This window comes from Micromys minutus (genome assembly GCF_963924665.1).
Source record: "Micromys minutus genome assembly, chromosome: 31".
Classification (NCBI taxonomy): Eukaryota; Metazoa; Chordata; class Mammalia; order Rodentia; family Muridae; genus Micromys; species Micromys minutus.
The window spans coordinates 4,807,490-4,832,026 of NC_137966.1; positions in this window are offsets into that span (position 1 = coordinate 4,807,490).

Consider the following 24,537-nt stretch of genomic DNA (forward strand, 5'->3'; position numbering starts at 1 on the left):
GTCCTACTTAGAATGGGGAACAAAATAATCACAGGAGGTTGAGGGTGGGAGTGACTTGGGAAAAAGAAAGGAGGGGGACAGGAAGGAAAGTGGTCAGGATTAGGTGTGGGAGTAGATTCATGAGATGTAATGAGGGTTAGGAAATTGAACAGATGTGTGTATTGGCGGGGGATGAGGAACTAAGTTAGGCACCAGAAAGTCCCAGATGCCAAGGAAAGCAAAATGCTCCCAGAAGACAAAGAGGATGACATTAACTGAAATACCCAACAAAGGAAATAGAGAAGGCACACCCCTTTTTTAGTGATAGTGCCTCCTTCTGTAATTCTAAAGTAAATGTAGGGACAAAAAGTTGAGCAGAGACTGAAGGAAAGGCCATCCGGAGACTACCCCACTTGGGGATCCATCCCATACGCAGCCACCAAACTCAGACACTTACTGATGCCAAGAAGTGCTTGCTGACAGGAGCTTGATATAGCTGTCTCCTGACCCTTACTGATACAGATGTGGATGCTCGAAGCCAACCATGAAACTGAGCATTGGGGCCCCAATGGAGGAGTGAAGGAACTGAAGGGATTTGCAAGCCCATAGGAAGAACAATATCAATCAAGCAGAGACCCCAGAGCTCCCAGGGATTAAACCATCATCCACAGAGTACACAAAGAGGGACAGCTGACTCAAGCTGCCTCTATAGCAGAGGATGGCCTTGTGTGGCATCAATGAGAGGAGAAGTCCTTTGTTCCATGAAGGCTTGATATCCCAGTGTAGAGGAATTCTAGGTCCGTGGGTTGGAATTGGGTAGAAAGTTTTGGGAGCACTCTCATGGTGGTGGGGGTCAGGTGGAATAGGGCAATTTTGGAAGGAAAACTGGGAAGGGGGATAACATTTCAAATGTAAGTTAAAAAAAATAACCAATAAATAATTTTTTTTTGAAAAATGTCATCCATGTCTTCATCTTTGTTCAGCTCTTTCTACAAAGTCAATATAATCTTATAGGTGCCCCCTTGCATATAGTCCAGTATGATTTCAAGTTTTGATTATGGGCTTTGTATTTCTTTATGTATATATCTCAATGTGTTACTGTGTTTAATGTTTGTTTCAACCTTGCCCTCTATCTCAGAAACTGGTTCTCCAGTTTTTTCACTGTTAATGATGTTTTCTGCAACTATGATGTCATAACTTAACTCATATCTTTTACTTCTGTGTGTTCTTCTTCAGGATATAATATACATACTCTGTTTTAACTTCTCTCATGTATGTCTAACCATTTTATCCAGATTGCTGGCATTCTTACTTTAATCACCAGTTTATTTGATTCCTCAATGTGGAACTTAATACTTTTAAAATCAAAGACTCCAAACATTTTTCTTGCATGTAGAATATCTTGTCATGTTTGATTTCTGGCATGGAGGGACTAATGAACTCACAGAGTAGACCAGGAATTCTTATCTCTTTGTATACTTCTTTGTTGTCTATTTCACATACAATGGCATCCATGGGTCCCCCAGTGTTTGTTTTTCTCCCTTTTCCCACTCTATTTGTCTTGTTTTACATGAGTCTTAATGGTGAGTTGTCCTTATTTTGGTTTATGTTGCTCAGTTGTATTTAGGAGAAAAGCTTCTTTGGGCAACAGAAATAATTATTTGACAGCAGGCCCCAGTTTTCAGTAGAAACCTCTTCAGCAAAAGTGTGTGCTCAACCTGAAACATGGTAAGAATTAAGAGACAATGGTTTTTAGGAGCTGTATAGGCAGAAATATAGTGATTGTGAGCTAAGATTCTCAACAATAAAGTAGCTAAATGAGGAGTTGGTAGAGGAAAGGAAAGAAGGGGACACGAACAAGAAGGGATTTTAAAAAATATTTTATTATAGCTTTTCAAAAAGTTCTTTACCTATTTAGTTTTTACAAATTAATTATTAGTAATGTGGGTTTCACAGAAAATAGACTAGAATGTAAACATCATATCTATCATTTCATGTTTTCCTTTTTTATTAGATATTTTCTTTACTTACATTCCAAATGTTATTCCCTTTTCTGGTTTCCTCTCCAGAATCTCCCTATCCTGTTTCCCCCTCCTGCTGCTTCTATGAAAGTACTTCCTCACCAACATACTCCCTCTCACCACCATTTCCTGGCATTCCCCTACACTGGGGCATGAAGCATTCATAGGACCAAGGGCCTATCCTCCAGTTAATGCCCAATATGGCTATCCTTTGCTACATATGCAGCTGGAACCAGGGGTCCCTCCATGTGTGCTCTTTGGTTGGTGGTTTAGTCTCTGAGAACTCTGGGTCTCTTGTTGGTTGATACTATTATTCTTCCTATGGGGTGGCAAACTCCTTCAGCTCAAGAAGAAATTTTTTAATTAGACTTATGAGAGAAAAAAAAAAGATGGTACTGTAGGAAAAGTCATAAAAGTTTATTCAAGTCAGGCACATGCTAATAGAGCAATTTTATACAACATATAAACTGAAAAAATATTGTGAAACTATAAATTAGAAGTGGAACAGAGGGACCTTGCTAGCTTTGTCATTATTTCTTCCTAGATGGGATGTTATGGTTTCTCCTCTCCTTGGTTGTATTTTCTAACAGTCTTTGTATGAGGAGTAGGTTTGCTACTTTCAATAATACAAACAAGTTAAGCCAGTGTGCCTCTTCTCATGAGTCGAATTTCCCTGAGGAAGTCTACTTTCTGCCACATTCTTCTCCCTGTTCTTTGCATGTTTTTCTCTGGTGTTTGTTGAGTTGATCTTTCCTCTCTTCAGCATCTTCTATGACTGAAGATCTGAGTGTAGAAGGTGGACGGTGTGCCTGCCTTGGCTGCCAGGAAGACTATTCCATTCACTGGTACCTCAGGACACTTTGCCAAAATTCAGTATTCTGTGTCTCACAAGTCGAAGTAGCTCACCCACACAGTGGTATGTCCATGTTCTCTCTCATTTATAACTATGAGCCAATCTTAGCTACTGACTTAGCGCCAGACTTCCGCCCCTGTGTCCACAGGCTGTTATGTGCTGACCAGATCTCAACATATAGAATGTGTCAGCACCCAGCTGCTTCTCGGCAGTCCAAATATCTCCACAGCTTTCTGCTCTTGCAGTACCTGTTCCCCAGAGGTGACAATTTCTGTGGTTACTTCTGGCCTTCTTCGCTGTTGCTTTGTAGGAAAAAAGAATTGCACCTAGTCTTCTCTCTTTTCCTTCATCTCCTTTTCTTACAGAAAGAGGTTTTTTTTTTTTTTTTTTTTTTTTTTTTATTGATGAATTTTGCTTTGTGCTTTGCCATACAGAAAGTTTCTAATCCTCTGTCTTACTAAGAAGTCAAATGTAGTTCATTCTGCGGGCTGGTTTTCAATGTCTGTTCAGCAGCAGTAGCTGGAATCTTGTCTCAAGCTGCAAATATGGGGCTCCAAAAGCTTAGGAATGATTGGCTTTAAAATGTCAGACCCAGAGTGAATGCTTAGTTTTTCCAAGGAATCATTTTATTTCAGATCTTCTGAAGAAATTTTCTTCAAAGGAACTTAAACAAAAATGAAAATTTGAAACCCTCTATGCTTTCCCCATTCTCTGCCTGCTCTCACGACCTTTCTTAACATAATTTAGTGTGAGTGTCCCCCCAAAAAAATTCAACACCATCTCATGTCATTTGAAACTTTATAGGTTGAGAATTCAGCTACTTCATTACTGCTCTCAGTAGGACTAATATCACATGTCTGTTTGTTGTCAATGTCTTGAAAGGTCCTTGACGGGGTCCCTAGAGAAGAGTATATCACATGATAAGGCAAGTTAATTCTCTACCTTCTTTCCTGTGTCTAACATCATTAATATGATTAATGAAGTGACCAAGGAACCTGAATACCTTTCACTGATTGCTGATGTGTGTATAATAATCAAGGGTAAAGAAATGGGAATGGATTTTTACTTACTTAATCAAGCAGACAAATGACCTACCCATTATGCTCATTCCAAAAATGCTTACAAATGGCATAGGAGTTTTCAGTCTTAGACTACTTGGGATAACTAACACACTTATTACTTTAAAGATTAAAATACATGTATAGCACCCTCTCAGAATGTGGTGCACATAGACCTTAAATCATTAATAATTCAAGAGGTAAGAATATACCCTTGTGGCAATTCTTGGCATTTAAAAATCATTTTGTTCAATTTTTACACATCAAAAAAAAAAACTTTGACTATTTCCATGTTACGTTTTGTTTTACATGTACTTTATGCTTATGATAACTAGTAAGATTTCAATGCATACTATCAAACCTTCAAAAAACTCAAGTACTGACAAAAATATAATCATATAGTTTTATGTAAAAATGCTTTTAAAAATCTGTACATGTATCTCTGTTTTTTTAATTAAAGTTATTTTTAAGAAAAGACTAACATGTGTTCCACAAAACTCAGTAACTATAGAGTAGAAAACCAACTGATGGGTTGTTGTCTTTAACAGGACTAATGGGAAGTACATACATAGTGATGGAAGTTACCAGCTCCTGCTAGTAACCTGCTAGTAACCTGCTAGTAACCTGCTAGTAACCTGCTAGTAAGAGGACACCAGTTGTTCTTTGTGGTAAGTTAGGTCTTCTTAACTTTCTCTCCCCATCCCCACCCCTCCACCACTTCCTACTCTAATTTTCTATCTTTTCAAAATGGTAAAATAGGACAGAGAAGGGGAAGAACGAGGAAACAGAGGGAAGGGGGGGAAGAGAGAGGGAGAGGGAGGGAGAGAGAAGGGAGGGTGGAGGGGGAGAGGGAGAGACAGATAGACACACACACACACACACACACAGAGAGAGAGAGAGAGAGAGAGAGAGAGACTTTTCTCTTTCTAGTACAAATCGAGAAGACATGCGGATGGACAAACAAGATGCTTGATAAAGCTGTGGCCTCCAAGTCTGAGTTGCTTCACTGGAATCCATGTAAATGTGGAAGGAAAGAACCAGTTCCTGTAAATTAAACTTTTAGACACAAACAATAACAACATAACATGTCTAGTGAAGACATAACCTGTTGACTAGTTATTTAAGAGAAACTGTATTTATATTTGCTCGTGGAAGTTTTTCTTCTTGCTGAAGAGTTACATGCTAAAATAAATTTTCATGTATGACTGGTGGGAAAGCACGTTTTATACTTTGTTAAAATAATTTAACAAACTTTTATATAAAAGATAGTTGTTCCCTCATTTTGTCATATTATTACTCTCTAGAAGTTTACATTAAATAAATAACAAATCTTCAAATAACACTAGGTTGAATATTTATGTGTATATGTATATTAGGAGTGAGTGAAGTGTTCAAAACGAGTGTTCAAAAATAATGTATCGAATGTACTCTTTGAAAATTTATTGTTTGTTATTTCTGTTGTATTATATTATATGAGAAGATATATACCAAGTGCCCAGGAATATCTTTCACTAAGTATTTAAAATGTGGGTGACTTTTTGTGCTTGCTATCTGCTAATTCGTATAACCTAATTTCATTCAAATATGTTTCAATATAAATTGATAGGAGGATCTTCTTGCCCCTCCCCCCAAATTTAATTGGCCTGAAAACCAGAACATGATACAAGGGGATTCATTCCGGTAAACCCAATTTGTCTGAAAATGATACAATATTATCTAAACTTTATATGTTAATTTAAAATAAACAAGTAAGTAGAAAAATGCTAGACTGAAAATTACTTAGGTTGTGATGACCTTTATATAAATTTTTACCAGCCTCTTTAACCAGAGATTCTTGCATTTCACATGAAAAGGCTGAGGAGTACGATCCATCTAACTTTTTCTCTCTAAACTGCAATGTAGTTGAAATTATGACCTGTTTATTGGACCTTATGAATAAATTGCATTTTCTGTAAAGAAAATTGGTAGATACCAACATGCATTAGATAGTCTCATGTAGTTGATTAATTTTGTTCTCTATTTCTTTCACTACATTTTAATTATAAGCATAAGGAAATAATAATTTCTGTTGTTACTAACATGAATTAATTTTACATATTGGTGAGGTCAAGCATATTTTCCTAAATGCATACAACGTGTAACGATCAAATTCAACATCTTATTCTCCCATTTCCATTTTTTATGTTCTTTGGCAATTTTTTAGAGTAAGAATAAAAGTCCATTAAGAGAACATTCCTGATCAAGCAAATAGAACATGCTATCCGGCCTTGGTGAAGACGTAACATTCCACTCGGGCAAGTGTGGCCAAGGACCACAGTTCAGCTCAGAAGGCATGCCTACCCCACAAGCCATGCTAACTAGACAGTTAGAGTAATTATTCCCTTAATAGGACACAGTACTTTTCCTTCCAAGAACACTCACCCCTGTAGCACAGCCCTCTAAAAGCCGCCATGAGGTTGCTATGAGTTTGGGTGAGTCTGGTCTGCTTTTCTGAGTCCTGACCTTTCCAACTTTTGCTTTTGCTGTTACTGCCTTTTCTTTTGGATACTGGACAGAATGCGAGCATCCTTTTCTGATTCCTTGGTGTTCTTTATTCTTTGCCCATCCCCAGCATGTAGCTGCCTGGTCACAGCATCAGTGGCGGCCATTTCTCCCTCTCTGCGAAATTGTCTCTTCCGTCTGTTCATTGTTTCCTGAGTCAGCATCTGCCTTGTTCGCTTGCTATTTGTCACTTTTTGCTTTGTTTCTTTAATTTTTTGGCATTCTAGATATTAAATTCCTGAAGTTTTTCCTCTGAATTTTTTTCTACCAGCTTTAAAGTGAAAAGTAAAAGGAATCTTATTTTAAAATTTCAATCCTTTGTAGTAATAGTAATTTTTAAAATCAAATTAGTCTAAATGCCAAACAACTACTTTTGGCTTAGAATTTTTTTCCAGTGGTAAGTTACCAATATAAATATTGATCATTGCTATATATGCTTTTGAGCCTTATTAAAAAAATATACTTATTTGAAAAGTATAGCAAGTAGCCAACACCCTAACTGAATCTGAAGTTATGTGCCAGGAAATCTTATAGACTAAAATATAGACAAGAATGTTCACTGAAATTTGGTAAATTTAACTCATGATATTAACTTCTTCTTTTTAATTAGTCAGGTATTGAATACAGTCAATAGACTTTGGTCTAATTGTAGAGAAATGAGCTTAATTTAATACTATTTTGCAATGTGACATTTAGAAATATTAACCTTTATCCTCTTCTATGACTCATTACAATTCTGTGAAAGCTTTTGACTAACAACTTGAGTGAATCTCTAATCAGCACCAAGCAAGTGATTTGTCTGTATATACTGTCTGAAAATTAAAGAAATATTTACTCGTGTTTAAAGATTTCTTCTAATCAAAGGAAGAAATATTTATAATTCTTTCATACCTGCAGAAATATTTATAATTCTTTCATACCTGCAGAATAACATAAAAAAATTTCTACAACTTCATGTGTCATGGCCTAAGTCTCACACACACACAAAAAAAAAAAAAAAAAAAAAAAAAAAAAAAAAAAAAAAAAATGTAGTACTTGCCATGAGATTTTAAACGAATTAGGTTTGTGTGATTTAATAAATCATCAATGTCCAGTACAGTTTTTTACATGTGAATAGAAGTGAATGTCTGTATCCTCCTTTATTGAGCTTGTGAAGAATTTTAAACCAGACCTACAGCTGAGCCTTTGCACACAGTCATCCAGTGCTGAAAAACACCAACTCAGAGTTCATCAAACTCTCACTGAGAAAACCTTTCCTCTTTACCCCTGGAATGCATGTTCTGCACTAACATATTTTCTAATATACATAAAATAATCTTTCCTCCCTTCAAGCAAATATTTGATAATTTACTATGTGCCAGCTCTTGCCAAGCATTGCAAATAAAGGAAATACAAAAATTGGACAGAGTTACCTACATTACATTAAGGATCTTTTCCAAAAAAATATTTTGAAAATATTTTCCATGAATTCAATAACTACTAAGTCAAGTGTCATGTCAAGTAACAGGCAGAAAATAAATAGGGAAAATGATTATGTGGCGTTAGGAAATGTTCTTCCAGCTTATATCCACAACTGTTATTGAGGAAATAAGTTTATTGCCACCAAGTCCTGGTCTGCTTTTCAGCACTGAGAAAAATCAAAATGTCATCAGCAGGAGGTGAATTCCAACGCTGAAGAATTGTTTTAGTGAAATTCCTGCAAGTATCGGAATTTCCAATCGTCCAGAAAGTACTTAATGTCTTTTCATGCCTAACTCCACATGTTCCTACTGTTCCTTCCAGTCTTTCCCTTCAGGGCTGCACAGACAGTTAAGAGCATTGACTGCTCTTCCAGAAGACAGAGTTTTCAGCAACCACATCACTTAGGGCAGCATATTGCTCTCTGTAACTTCTCCAGGGGTTCTAATGCTATCTTCTAATCTCTGTGAACAGCTGTATTCACACATACACACACATACATATACACACACACACACACACACACACAAACACACACTCACACAAACTGAGAGAGAGACAGAGAGAGAGAAACAGAGAGAGAGAATAAAAATGGATCTTATAAAACAAAACACAGTTCATCATTGGCACTCACACAAGGAAAGAATTTTAACACACTTCATAAAACTATTTGATTGAATATCTAAAGCACTTCTCCCTCTATCAGTTAGTTCCCTGAATGAACAGGACCAAGAAGATTACTTTTATTTAAAAGTAATATTATATTGTATAAATATTAGTGCCTATCTTCACTGTTGTTTTATTGCTGCAACAAAACACCATAACAAAAAGGTAAATTCTAATAATAATGAAATGATAATGAATTCCAGATCCTGTGGATTTCTGATGTTTTTGAAAACTATATAAAAACTATATCTGAATTGCTAAACTTTGACTACTCTTAGCTATTTCTATTTGAATAAAATTGAAAGCCCTTTATTATAATTACATCAGAATCTAATGTAAATTAAATTAATTAATTAATGTAATGTAAATTAAAGAAGCACACCACCAAAGCCCGGCATTGGTTGTGGTTTTGTTGTTGTTCTGTTTTGTTTTAATATGAAACCTTTTACATCTGCTTCCTTGTTCTGTGCTGGGTCAGAGAGAAGAAATGAATTGGGGGTTGTTATGTTACATGAAATTTTAAGAGGAAAAAAAGATTGAAAACGTGATGCTATTCAAACACAAATCAGAAAATAAAGTGTTTACCGGGAAAGGTAACTAGAAACACTAGGCCCTGGTGCTTCCTCAAGCCTCACCTCTCTTCTCAACCTACACACCATGCTTCTGGGAGCTCCCAGACCACTGCAAAACCTGTGGTGAAATCTTCTTCACATCAACGAGACCACAAACCGGTGGGAAGCCGCCAATTTCCCTCCAGCCACAGTATCTCTGCTGCTGCTTAAAACTGATACTTAACCAGTGACGATGTAGACGCTGCATCCAGATGGGAGTTTTATTTTATTTGTGTGTAGAAACTTGGATTGCTAGGGGCCGTAGAACTGAAATCCCACAGGCAGGCCATTCCATACACGGAGACTTCCCATAAGGAGACACCAGCAAGGAAATCAGTCAGCTTAAATCACAATCTGTACTAACAAGGAACACATGGAATCCGTTTCCAAAATGATGTTCTAGTCCTGCTTGACGGTTTATGAGGCTTTGGCTCTTATTCTGGAGCATGTAGCCCATCTGCCCTCCCAAAATATGCATGTAAAGGATTCACTATTTTTCGTGCCAAATTTCTGATTTAAGAAACAAAAACAACAAAAAAGAAAAGAAAAAAAATAAATGGGATTTTCAGAAAGGGGTGAGCCAGGGCTGTTTGCACCTTTTCAGCAAAGGAGGCGATCTTCTAAGCAAATGTTTACTGTTTGGGTTCCTGGGCTTGAGATGTGTGGATGGGAACGTATCCGTGCAATCTGTTTCCAGTGCATGAGCCACTGTACTGCAAACAGCAGACAAGATTCACTTCTGTGGGGAACGCGTGCCGCATGCTCAGAATCAATCTTGATCAACAGACCGCAACACAATTTGATGGTTCAGAGCTGAGAAGATTATGGACGAGTCTCAATTAAAAAACCCATTCAGAGAAGATAACGTCAATGTATTATGCATCTAACCATGCGAAAAAAAGAAGCGAGTAGGAAGCTGCCAAGTCTATTATATGTGGGGGATTTTGTCTACTTCACCAAACAACACAGTGCAGATGATTTACTTATGAGGAAGCTACGGGAAATTTTCTATTATTTATATAACAAATTCCTAAAATATATTCAAAACTTGGATTGCAAAAGTAAAATGTGTGTTGAGTTCTAGCTCTATCCGTCTAAAGATGAACCATTGCATGGTGCTTTTGATTCACATATTTCTCACTGTGCACCTAATATACATTAGTTCCTACTGTTCTAGAGTCTAAGGATATCCATCTGAATAACAGAGGCCATAAATTCTGCCTTCACATTTTTATATTTTTCTTATTTGTGTGTGAGTGTGTGAATGTATGTGTGTGTTTTGGTATGAGTGTGTGTGTGTCTGAGTGTGTGAGTGTGAGTCTGTGTGTGTCTATGTGTGTATGTGTGTGTTTTAGTATGAGTGTGTGTGTGCCTGAGTGTGTCTGTGTATGAGTATGTGAGTGTGTGAGTCTGTGTGTGTATGTGTGTGTTTTGTTATGAGTGTGTGTGTGTTCCTGAGTGTGTGTCTGTGTTTGAGTGTGTGTGTGTGTGTGTGAGTGTGTTAGTGTGAGTCTGTGTGTGTATGTGTATGTTTTGGTATGAGTATGTGTATTCCTGAGTGTGTATCTGTGTTTGAGTGTGTGTGTGTTTATGTGAGTGTGTGAGTGTGAGTCTGTGTGTGTATGTGTATGTTTTGGTATGAGTATGTGTGTTCCTGAGTGTGTATCTGTGTTTGAGTGTGTGTGTGTGTGTGTGTGTGTGAGTGTGTGTGTGTACATGTGTGAAGCCAGAACAGGGAATCAGAATGTCTAGATCTGACATCACAGGCAATACAAAATGGAACCAAACTCAGGTCCTGAACCAAACCTGGTATTCCGGAAGCACAGTAAAGCTCCTATTTTGAGACCGAACTCCCCACCCAGCCGACCCTTATTTTATGCCATCATATTTCATATGATTTAATCAAAGGGAGCTGAAAACCAATAGTGTGTATATTCAAACATCCAATTCATCAGAAATGAAAATAAAATAAAACAGGATAATTACTGGAGGGTAAAGGTCATTTAGGACTAGGCTTGGTGAGCTTAGGAAGGCCATTACTTCACTGGAAGAAGTAAGGGGAAAGTTCACCTCAGACAAGGAAAAGATGAGAAGAGACTGAGAAAGAGCAGCGCAGCAGCAGATGAGGCAGAGGAGTGACCAAGTAGAGAGAAAACGGAAAACTATCGGGTTCCTTACTTCATAGCAAGGGTAGTAAAGGAAATGAAAAGCCACTGGATAATTGTTATAAGAGAAATGTTGCTATTTGATTTATGTTTCAAATAATAATGATTTCAATGAATGGGAAGCTGTAAATAAAATGTTTTTCCTAGCGCCAAGTAAGAGGTAGACATACAGGACTAGGTGCTAGAATCATTTCTGTTATCTAAATAGATTAGAAACAAAACATGTGCTGAGATGGATCTATGATCTCATAGAATGTGTTTCTTTATCCTTGATAAACTAAATCAATGATGCAAGGACAGAAAGAGATCTAAGCAAGCAAGGAGTGTTTCAGTTTAAGAGCGGGTGAAGATCAATTCTTAAACACGTAAATCCTGCTTCTAAAAATGGAGAGAAATCTTACACGGTGCAAAGGAAAGTTCAAATTTTGAAGAAAATCTTTCCATACGGCAAAGAACAAAGATAGCTGAAAATCAGCCAGAAGCAATTTTTTTTGTTTGTTTTTCTAGAACAGATCCAAAGGGAAGCATCAAACGCTGTGCAGGTGACGTTAAGCAGATGCTCAGTACCCAGAGCACTATGTAAGGAGACTGCAAACCAGCGACTGATAGGCCTGCTTGCCGGCCCAACAAGATCAGCTAAAACAAATGAAAAAAGCTAACAGTTCTACACCTGCTCAAGCATTCTGGCTCCAATTAGTTGTCGGATGGAGTGGAAGGGAGCAAATCACACTCAGGGCATCATGAGAAGCAAAGTACATCATATTTCTGCCAGGAAATGGTGACGACTGTACAACAGGCACCAGTGACATCAGGATGGGGGAGGATTTATGTCCTGAACTAGAGACAACCTTGTGGGATCTCATTTCACACGGAGCTGAAGGAATAGTATATTCAGCCCTTCGTTTTTATACCACTTTATATATCTCGCCGCTCTGAAAAGCCTTTATTGATTAGCTATTATGTGCATGGAGCTGTAGAAAAGTAGAAAATTGTGTCAGACATGGTCTTTGCCTCTCAAGAACTCACATTACAGTAAAAGACAGGGCACAGGCTGAAAAGATATAAGACGCTATCAGTTTAAGATAAATCGAAGAAAGCTTTTTTAAAAGTAAAGATAACTATTAAGTAGACACAGCTCTGATAGAGGTATAACCCAATCGCTGGAGCATTAAAATTTGAACAGGTAGTACATCTTAATACTGAAAATACCTAAATAAATAACAAGAAAAGGTTTTAGAACCATGAATACTGTTTGAAATAACTGGGTATTTAAAAAGCGAAAGGCAGTAAGATGTTAGCAACTGCACAGGGGCACAAGCAAAGTGGAGGTGCGGTAAATTCATCTGGTCCTGAAAATAAAAATTAAAATTCTATGTGAAACAAGTGAGTAATGAATATATATCATAACCAAGTGGAAATGGTGAGAAACGCCCTCTATGTGGCTGACATGGTGTCTAATAGGTAAAATTACACAGAAACTGAGGGAAAAATTGTTTGTACAGAAAAACAACCACAAATTCAGACTGCATGAGAAAAGATTTGGTGAAGCCAGTTGGAGATGCTTTAAATACTGACGATTAAGTGACGTTTTCCCAGAAACTATACAGAAAATTCCGAATGCAGAGAGAAATTGCTTTCGTGTAACCGGAGGGATGCTAACATCCTAAAACAGAGAAGGACCATCCACATACCTGTGAGCAAAATGGTACACACTGGGCTAGACGTCCTGTGGGGATGGGAAGGCGGTCCAGTGGATGAGAGTCCATGCTACATGAGAATAAACTGGGTTGGAGTCTACAGCCCCCATGTGAGATGAAGGTATTGCCATACACCTATAGCCCCAAAACCGGGAGGGACAGAGATAGGGCATCACGTGGCCTTGCTGATAGCCAGCCTCATTCCAGGTTCAAGGAGAGACTTGTCTCAAAGGAGGAAAGCAGAGAGTGACAGAGAAAGACACCAGATATCTTCCTCTGGTGTCCGTGCAACTGTGTACATATTCACCATACAAATGTGTACATATCTACACACACACACACACACACACACTAACTGCACACACTGTACAATACAACAAATACTCTCACAGAGAGAAGGGCACATTAAAAGAGATGACTTTGTCTCTGTCCACGTGGCATTGTTAGTTACTATATTTGAAATATACTGGCATACAGTCATGCGGCTTGGGAAGGGTGGGAATTATAAAGATTAAAAGGCCAAAAGCGAACTTCCATGACTTTTAAACTACGTACCCCTGCCGTGCCCGAACCAGCCCCAGAAAATAAGTTTGCTGATTTCTACCTGCCACTCTCGCGTCCTGTCATTCTCACATCATGTCTGCTTCTAGTCAGGAGCCGAATGAATGTTTGGCGATAAATTGTCCATTGCAGCTTGAGAGATGAAAGAAAGCATGGTGAGAAAGAAGCAGACAGTCCTTTGAGAAATGAAGAAAATAGCAGTGTCCCATTTGGTCGTTGATGACTGGGGAAGCTGTGACATTTTCTCAAAGCATTATCTCCACAGCCAGCCTCAAGCTATGTAATCAGAAGGCGAATAACTCGAGCTCTTCACTACGTGGATGACCGACGGATGAGAACCTCTGACCCCTTATTGTTCCAGATTGACTTTATGGTATGCTAATTCCTCATTTCTGTTTTCAAAACTAAAATAGTTCTGAAGGCAATTAGACATGCACATGTCATCAAACGAAATTTTATTTAATGCCCATCAACTAATTCCCAAGCAAAACAGATTCAAGGCTCCAAACTTCACTTGCATACTGAATAGTTCTCAATTTCCAAAGAGTTCTTCCTCTAAACATACTGGTATGTCAAAAATGATGAACTGTGGTATAATGCCATCAGAAATACTTTGGGTGCTTCGTAACTCAAGCCTGAACCAGCAGGGTTGAAGTGGTCCTGAAGACAGTGAATGAAGTGGGAAAACATTATTCCAAGAGTGACTGTGATGGATAAATACTTCATTCTCCTAGAGTCTATTAAAAAAGGTCAGTTTTGAAATGATTGTTGGTAGACAAAGGAGAATAGACAAGGTTTTGTTGTTTTGTGCTAAAACAACTTCAAATACAAACCCAGCCACATTATTTCCCAGACAAGTAGGAGCGTGCACATATGACTGAATTCATTATGCCTTCAGTATGACTCCATCCGCACTTGTAAGGTTTATCACGATAGGTTGTTAGTACTAGATACCAGCGATATATCTGGCTGTCCCACAGAATTCCTTTTCACAACAAATCGTACAGCAAGAGGTACATAGCATGCTATGCTGGGTGGACTTGGCATAGCCTTAGCAATCCTAGAGTTAGAACCATCCGTCATGATCTTCCGGTGAACCGAACACAGATACTTAATAGATAATGTTGCATGGAAGTTCATTCAGGGATGTACTAGAAATCAGGCCTATTGTCAACAATTCTCCACAAATTTTTTTTCCTGGAAACAATAAATAGTTCAGGTACTATGGACACATACCCGAAGGAACTGCTCTTTCTCATCCATGTAACATGAAAGCAGCCGAAAGGACAGTATTGAGCCAGACAAACATGGATGTGGTTAATAACCCAACTGTATCTCTGAAGACAAACAACTGGTGAGGAGCAGCTATTGCACAGAGGCTATAAGGACCAGAGTCTAAACACTGGCAGAAGGAAGCAACATCAATAGTATACATCAGTGGACACTGCCATCTCTTGCTGTTAAGAAGAACTCATCTCATATGGGACTGTTGAGTGGTCCAGCAAGGGGATCCCTAGACATTTGCCAAGGTGAGTGTCAAATTTGTTTCTAGGCAAAACTCTACACACAGATTTTAATAAAATCTATATTCATAGTTGTCGATAACTGGGAACAACCAAAACTAGTGGCCTGTGGTGTTTCCATACAAAGCAATGTGGTTCTGCAGCTAATTGGGACGCACAGTTGAACCATGACGCCTTGTAGAGGAGCCTTAAGTACAGCTCGCTACGTGAAAGCGATCGTCTTTCAAAGGTTGAATACTTCCTAAATCCCCGCATGTGACTTTCTGCAAAACTTAATGTTTTTAAGTTCAGAGCATAAAAGATGAGCGCAATTGCTATGAAAGTGAAGTGGGCAGAAGACAGATAACAGGTGAAGACAGTGAAAATTGTTCACAGGATCCTGCTTTGATCTATGTATGACATTATATACAGTCCCCACATTAAACCTCAGTGTAAACTATAGTTCGCAATAACAATACAAAGAACAATGCAAATCCATCAGTTCCAATAAATGAGCCCAATGGATAAAAATGTTAATTATGAGCAAAATGAGGGCAAGAAGAGGGTTGTATAGGGAACTCTACGCACAGTCTGTTCAATTTATAGATAAATGTAAACTTTCCATACTGGGGAGAGGGGAAAGCAAGGAACAGCCAACGCACTACTTTGTCCTGTGGGCTACGGTCTATTGATTCCAGTCTCAAAATAGAAACATGTAAGATCATGTAGGGTTTGTGAGATTTACAGTCATGTTCATGAATCATAGTCCTGTGAGAAAATCCACTCAATGTGCCCTTCAATTTTTTTTGTTTGGAAAAGTAGCCTCATAGCAACACTCTTGAGAGTCAGCGTTCGTATCAGACTTATCTACTATACCATTCTTGCCCCATACATTTCAATAATACAATTGCATCACTCGGGGGACCTCTTAACAGCCCAGCAGAGCCCCCGGCCTGAAGAGTTATAAAGCTTTATCTCCAGTAAAGCAAAATTTGAAGATATTTTACCCAGCCTGCTGGGAATATTTCCCTATGTGATAATACAGTCATGGCCTTTTTAATAGTCTTATTGCAATTTTGATTTCATAGGTTCTCAACTGTTACATAATCATCATTAGCATGGGAGATACACCTAATATTTTTTAGAAAGTAAAATTAAACTTCATGATCTTTTCTAAAAGATGCATAAATTTTTATGTCTGAGTATTTTGCCTGCATGTACTCGTGTGCCTGGTACTCATAAAGGTCAGAAGAAGATGCCAGATTCCATGGAACTATAGTTGTGAGCCACCATGTAGTTACTAGAGATCTGATTTGTCCCAGGTCCTCTGGAAAACTAATCACTGCTCTTAACTGCTGAGCCACCTCTTCTGTCCAAACTTCTCAGTCTTGATAGTTCCTGAGAGCAAGAATGTTTATTGCTTTTCAGATATAAATAAATGTTTTTATAATATATATATATATATATATATACATATATATTCTTGGTAATAAAGCCATAACCAAGTTTATATTTTGTGACAATAGCATAATCTATTTTGTGTACTTGGTGACAGTACCAGAGCCTATATTATTTTCTAGGAACAATAAAATAGTTTAGTTTATTTTCTCAGTAACTCTACCATAGGCTGGATTATATTCTTGGTAATGAGAACATAACCTATTTTATATACTTGGTAACATTACCATAGTGACTTTATTTTCTAGGTAACAATGCCATAATAGAATATCATGCATTCAATGGTGTCATCATTGCTCTTGATGTTAAATTGTTTTTCCTATGTTTCAAAATTGTAGCAGAGAAAATGTAACTGAAGTCATGAATGTAATAAATAACATGACATAATATCTATAAAACTATTGCTGTCCTTTTTTTAATTGGATATTTACTATAAAATTGAGGTGATAATATGTTACCAGTCAGGAGTAAGAAAATAGCTAGTCCAGCATTCTTCTGCTGCTAAATGATGTTAGAAGTACAAAAGCCTTTGTTTTTTCAGGGTTGTATTCTGAGAATGGTGGCAAGCTTACTTCTCTTCCTTTTATGTCGCTTTCAATGGACAATACCATCATTTAAAATGATAAAATAATGGAAAGTCAACCACTGAGTTTAAGGATCATATTGTTTGGCCTATCAGGGTAAGATACCCAAGTGAAAGTGAAAGACTTAATTTCTCAACATATGTATGTATCAGCTAATTTCCTTCTATACAAGACAAGAAATATTTATCCTCTCCCTTTCTGTAAGTGTGCCAGTAGCCATTTGAAATGAGATAGGTGCTGTGGTGGTGATGTGCAGCTCAGTGAGTGACTCTCATCAAGATATGTAAGTCCCTGAGTTTGATATGGAAAGCAAGAAAAATACCTCTCTCTCTCTCTCTCTCTCTCTCTCTCTCTCTCTCTCTCTTTCTCTCTCTCATACACACACACACACACACACACACACATACACACACACACACACACACACACATACACACACACACACACACACACATACACACACACACACACACATACACACACACACACACACACACACACACACACAAAGGGGTCAGGGGTGAGAGGGGACTATAGAAATAGGTGGATAAAACTATCAGAAAATAAGAAAATTATCTTTTAAATGGAAGCAGCAACATCTGAGTTTTGAATTTCCCAAGTAATCTATTGTTGGGGAAGTATAAACATTCTTTAGAATAGTAACAGAGACATTGCCTACACAAGTTACTTGCTCATACAGTGCTGTCACATAAAGACAAAAACACATGAATAACTCAAGGTGGGATGCATTAAGAGAGGCTGCTGTGCCACACAACTGCACTATGTCCTAATGGCTTTTCACTCTGATTTTTAAGTGTGGGAGGAAGGCAAGTACGAATCAGAGCTTGCGAGGCAAATCTTTGCTTCTTATTTTGCTAATTTAATGTTCAGCATCTGGTCTACCTGCTGCTCTGCATGAGCCTTGGTAATCTGACACTGATCACGGAACGATCACTGATAGAAAACTAATGAGTCAACTTCGGATTGAAATTCCTTGTTGGTGAACTAGCAGCATTCGGGCTTATTAAAACCAGTCGATAACAACTAAGAAAACTTTTGCTTTTGAACTATTTTAACAGACGGCTGTGATAGATCTTCATGATCTCACACATAGTGACCATCTGCATCTTCTTGTCTTTATAGTAAACAATTGCCACGTTTCGGGTTCTCACTGTGTCCCCTTTGTGAAAACTCTCCAGGTTGAAATGTCAGCCTAGATGTTTTTTACATCAAGGCCGCAAGATCAGAAGCAGTAATAATTAAAGGTTGAGAGAGGCAGATGCAGTTTCCAATGTACACCTTGGAATGACGAGTTGTCTTAGGAAAACTCTCCATTTCTTAAACAGTAAAGTATGAGATTTTTGGTGTGTGCATCTGCTTGTATAAGACAGTTTTTTTAAGCTATTAAAAAATAATCTGAAGCAAGGGTGTAACTTTTTAATAGCAGCAGAGCCTTTTTATAGGTGCAGGTAGACAGACAGACAATTATAACAAAGTCATATTCTGAGGCAGGTATGTTATAGGACCAAGTTTGTTGATGTCTCAGCACAGTACAAATGTCATTCTAAAGCTGGGAAGACTCAGTAAAAGGTCTAGTCTCATGTGCTGCACTTCACCCACATGTAACTGACTCCAATTACTGGGCATTTTCCTCGTCTTTTGTCTAGCAAAGTCTACATCCAGATATACTTAAAATGTATTTTCTCTCTTCGACAGTGCCTTTTTTAAATTAAAAAAAAAATGACTGCTATATGAAAGAAAGACAGTATCTCATATTTACTAGAAACAAGAAAAGCCTACATTATAGACATGTAGTTAATTTCTTATAATTTTCTTTTTTTTCCAAAAAGAAAAAAAAATCAATTGTTAAATCCAAGAGTAGTCCTTATCATTTAAAGAAATAACCAATAGGCAACATATAAGCTAGCTTCGTAATTCAACAGAGTCTCAGTAAATCTATAATCAGAACTGCCCGATAAAGTTCTCAAGGAAATCATAGATCCTGTGCTTATTAGGCTCAAGCAAGAGAAAATGTACACTGTTGTGATCAATAATTTACATTAACTGCCCTAATACTGACTTCAACAATGTGGCTCTTTCTTGTATCTGTGTTGACCTATTCTGCTCTGACACCTGGCTTGGTCATCTGACCTATCCAGTCAGTGGGGTGTCAGTCTGTGTATTCCAAGGAGAACACAAACTTGAGAACACATTGAGCTTCACTTAATGCCTTGCACAACTGAGCTGGTTTACTCCCAGACCCTTGCCACCACCAAGAATGACTAAGCCACTCTGAAAACAATTTGAGCAGTTCTGTATAAAGTTTAACTGTTCAAGTTAAAACCATCCTGATGTAAACCATCATTTCCAAAATTGCAAAAACATGACCTAACACAGTTCAGGCGAACTACAGCCTTCATTGACATGATCGCAGTATCAGCCCATGTGCTCACTTTTGAAATAAAAGTGTTTGTTTTTGGGTTTCCCCTAAAGCCTTAATGATATTTTATTTGTAAAATTGAACACCTTGTGCTTTGAATCTTTTTCTCTTTATTACCAAAACCTTTTCCCAGGTAAAAGGCATAATTGTAAAATGTTAATATGTGAATTTGAGTTCATAATTTTGGTTAATTGGTTTGCCACACCTAAACAAGTAGTAATTATAGGGAGACTATGAGTGTTATAAATATTTTATTTAAACTATGGGAAAAGGATAAGGAAATGGAAGCATTATTGTGTTCCATTACTCAGCATATTTTTAAAAATTAGTTGATTAATATGATGCTGGAAAGACTTTAAGAATAGAACTAAGTAATGGTGCTGGTCCAACTGGCACTCAGCATGCAAAAGAATGAAAATAGACCCTTTCTTATCTCCTTGTACAAAGCTCAAGTGTAAGTGGATCAAAGATCTCCACATTAAACCAGATACACTGAAACTATTAGATGAGAAAGGAGGGAAAACCTTAGAACACATAGGCACAGGAGAAAATTTCCTGAACAAAACACCAATGGCTCAAGCTCTAAGGTCAAAGATTAACAAATGGGACTTAATGAGATTGCAAAGTTTTTGTAAGGCTAAGGACATCATCAAGAAAACAAAACGGCAACCAACAGAATGGGAAAAGATCTTTACCAACACCACATCAGATAGAGGCCTAATATCCAAGGTATACAAGGAACTCAAAAAGCTAGACACCAGAGAATCAAATAACCCTATTAAAAATGGGGTACAGAGCTAAACAAAACGTTCTCAGTTGAGGAACACCGAATGGCCGAGAAACATCTGAGGAAGTGCTCCACATCCTTAGCCATCAGGGAAATGCAAATCAAAACAACCCTGAGATTCCACCTCACACCAGTCAGATTGGCCAAGATCCAAAAATCAGATGACAGCAGATGCTGGAGAGGCTGCGGAGAAAGAGGAACACTTCTCCACTGTTGGTGGGGTTGCAAACTAATACAACCACTCTGGAAATCAGTCTGGCGATACCTCAGAAAATTGGACATAATACTACCTGAATACCCAGATATTCCACTTCTGGGCATATACCCCAGAGACACCTTAGTACACAACAAAGATATATGCACCACAATGTTCATAGCAGCTCTATTTATAATAGCCAGAAGCTGGAAAGAACCCAGATGTCCTTCAGAAGATGAATGGATACAAAAATTGTGGTACATTTACACAATGGAATACTACTCAGCCACCAGAAACAATGACTTAACCAAATTCTTAAGAAAATGGCTGCATCTGGAGAATATCATCCTGAGTGAGATAACCCAGTCACAAAAGAACAGACATAATATTCAGTCACTGATATTGGGATGCTAACCCCAGAGGCTTGCACTCCCCCAGAAACAACTCACAGACTGTATGAAGTCCAAGAAATAAAGAAAACAAATATATATATATATATATATATATATATATATATATATATATATATATATTTACAAAACAAGAAAAAAAGGAATAGAACTAAGTGTACCAATTATTAACTATTGCCAACTATAACAACTGAAAAGTGAAAAAGTATTTAAAGGGCAGATACTTTTTTATTTCAATTTACCAAATAAGAACTTACTTAAGCAATTTCTTACTCGTGCATGGCTTTCTGCATTTCCAGTAGTCATGTTTCGATAACAAAGAATCTCCATCAATCCCATTACTGCTCATATTGGAAGCCAAAGTTTACTCTAAAGGAATCAGCCATCTCTCACTGACTTTTCCAGACTTTCTCGAAAACAGCACATTAGCATTAGTCTTCTCGTTATGTAAAATAAATTAGTAACGATTAAATTTTCAGTATTTTAATGATCTCGTTATATGGAATGGTTGGGAATCACCATTTTGAGATATGATCTGAGGCAACTGAAAGATGATGTCATTGGCTTCCTTTCATATTGCATCAAATTCCTGTTTCTCCTTTTATTGTTAATTAACTACATTGCAAATACATATAGTGGCTACTCGGGGGTAACCTAATAACCTGCCCTTGATAAAGTTTCAATTTCTCATTAAGTAGGAATTAAGTAAAACACAAGTTTGAAAAGGGGTAGGAGAGACACAGGAGGGATGAAAAGCAGAAGCAGAAAGGGTAGAAATTATGCAGCTACAGTACTCACATATCAAATTCTCAAAAAAATTTTATATCGAAAACACTTAAGACCTACATTTTTACCTATTAGCTAAAAGATAAAGATGCAATTTTTTCTAGTAGGTTCATAGTACATGGAACCTTAGGAGGATGTAGAATTGAACACAGCCTGAGATTTTTCAAAATGAGCTTGTTGTCTTGCCTCTGACAATAGTCATTCCAAGTCTGTTTTCCATACATCTAAGTCTCTACTGCATGTTTTTCAGCACTTTTTCAAAACACTTGTTTATGGGGAATGCGCTCTCGCTCTCTCTCTCTCTCTCTCTCTCTCTCTCTCTCTCTCTCTCTCTCTCTCTCTCTCTCTCTCTCTCTCTCCCCACCCCATGGTGCTTGTGGAAGCTAGAGACAACTTTGAGAAGTCAAACCTCTCCTTATACCAAGTGGGTCCTGAGGATCAAAGATATTTATAAGACATCAACTGCAGAAAAACAACTGATTGGAGTCCAAGTGCCATTTCTCCCTTCCTTCTCCTATTCTGGTATACTTATCAGTGACTAGAAAAATGAGAGCCTTTATTTGTGAGCCTTCTTTATAGACAGAGATGGCCAGAAGACACAGTTCTTGCAATGACAGAGGAGCAGAGGTAGGTTCGGGGGATTTCCAGGAAATTCTTTCGTCTTTCTAATGAAAGAGAACTTAATGACCAAAAGTTCTTAGTGTGCATATGCACACCCTCTTCATTGTACAATCATATTTTTGTAGAATGTCATGTGTGTGTGTGTGTGTGTGTGTGTGTGTGTGTGTGTGTGAAAGAGAGAGAGAGAGAAAGTGTCCCACATCTTTTCCACTACCTCTCACTTCTAACTTCATATATTCTTTTTGTGGACCACTGAGCCCACTAGAGTTGCCAGTCTGTGTATGGTATAGGGCTATCCAATGAAACATGGAAAATATATCTCTGTTTTCATCACATAAGAAGAGGAAAAGCAAATCGCAGCAACACTAACAGTGACATTACAGACTATGAAATCAATTTCAATGGCCATCTCCCTCCGTGTGCCTTGTCATAGGAGGGAAAACCAGATTCCAAATGTTATCATTACTCTTGGTAAAGGGTTTCATTACCTCAATTTCCTGTCCTTTTTCAAGATTTATTTTTATTTTCTTTATGGGTGTGCTTGCCACGAGTACAGTGGCACCTGCAAACACCAGAGAATGGTGTCATATCCTGTAGAGAGAGATTTCCAAACAGTTGTGAGCCACCCAAAATAGGTTTTAGGAACCCAACTGGGTCCTCTGTAAGAGTAGCAAGCACTCAACTCCTGCGCATCTCTCTAACCACTAGATACTTCCATTTCTAATCACTGCTGACAAAAATCCCAACCTCGTGTTTTCAATGAGGCCAATACTATTATTTTCCTGTAGCTGACATCAGCCATTGTCTGAATAATAGCATAATTTCTCAACATAAATCTTTTCTTGGACTTCAAATTCATGCAAATATATTCTTCTAAACTAAGGCCAGTTGCTGACTGTAGACTAGCCCCATGTGTAGAAATCATCTACTATGAACTGCTATTTAAGCGTCAAAAAAATCAGAATCAACACATGCATTTCCAATAATTGCTTGTCACTTGGTAAACACGAAATGACAGAAAAACCAATGCCTACTTGAAAGGCATAAAACTTTCAGAAAAAATAAAACTTTCCAGAAGCAGGGCTCCTAGCCATCCTTTCATTTCTAAAGTTCCACTGTCCTTAGGTTGCTCCTAATTTAGAGAATGTTAGACCTACTGCAATGATTCACTGTGAAATTGCGTTTTGAAGCAACTGAAGTAAAATTGCCTTCACAGATTTTTGTATCATAGGAAAAAAAAAAAAACCTGCTTTGAAGGTAGATAAACAATTCTGAGTCTAAACACCCAGGGTGATTTTTCATGCTGTCTTTGAAGTTTCCCTTTATATACCACAGGGAAGCTGCACTAAAGTGCTTGGTACAGACAATGAAATGTATTAGATGTTCATTAAACTTTTAGTAATTGGTCTTTTTTTGTGTAGTACCTCATATAATTTTAAACGTCCCTTTATAAACCCAGGAAAAGAAGCACCAGTCTTTTCAGTTTGGCTCATACCTAACTCCAAATGACTCTGGTCACAGACAAAATCATTTTTAAACCATCTATAATCTCGAAGAATCAGTCAAGAATATTGGGGTGAGGGTAGTCATTGATCTTGATGAGATGTCTGACCAGGCTGAGCAAAAATACAAAGTGTACTCAAAGTTCAATGAGAGTGAAGTAAACAGCAGAGATTCCCGTAAGGTGTTTGTTACACCTGCATAAATCTTTAAAAGGTGTCCACTTGGTGTCCTGTTAGCTTTCATGTTATTTGTAAATGTTAGCTTAGTAAAGGGCGCTATGGTCCATTTGCCAGACTTTGCCTCCAAATGTTCACTGCCAGTGACAAGTTCCTTCATATTCACGCCCTCTCTGCTGCTTGTCCAACAGGTATCGGAGGTCTTCCTGGGTGGTAGGCATGAGACATGCAAAGGCTAACGAGGGAAAGCACCTGCCCCCATCATGAGCATTTAAAAAGCTCTAAAGCTGGCTTTGGAACAAACATGATGGCCAATTAGTCCATTGTAGAGGCTGTGGGAAAGAAATGTTCTAAAGCTCAAGATACTTATCAACATCAAAGATTTGCCCCTCCCTGTCTTCCAGATGAAGATGTCTCTAAGCAAGTGCAATACTGGAAGAATGGAGGTAGCATACAAGTTATTC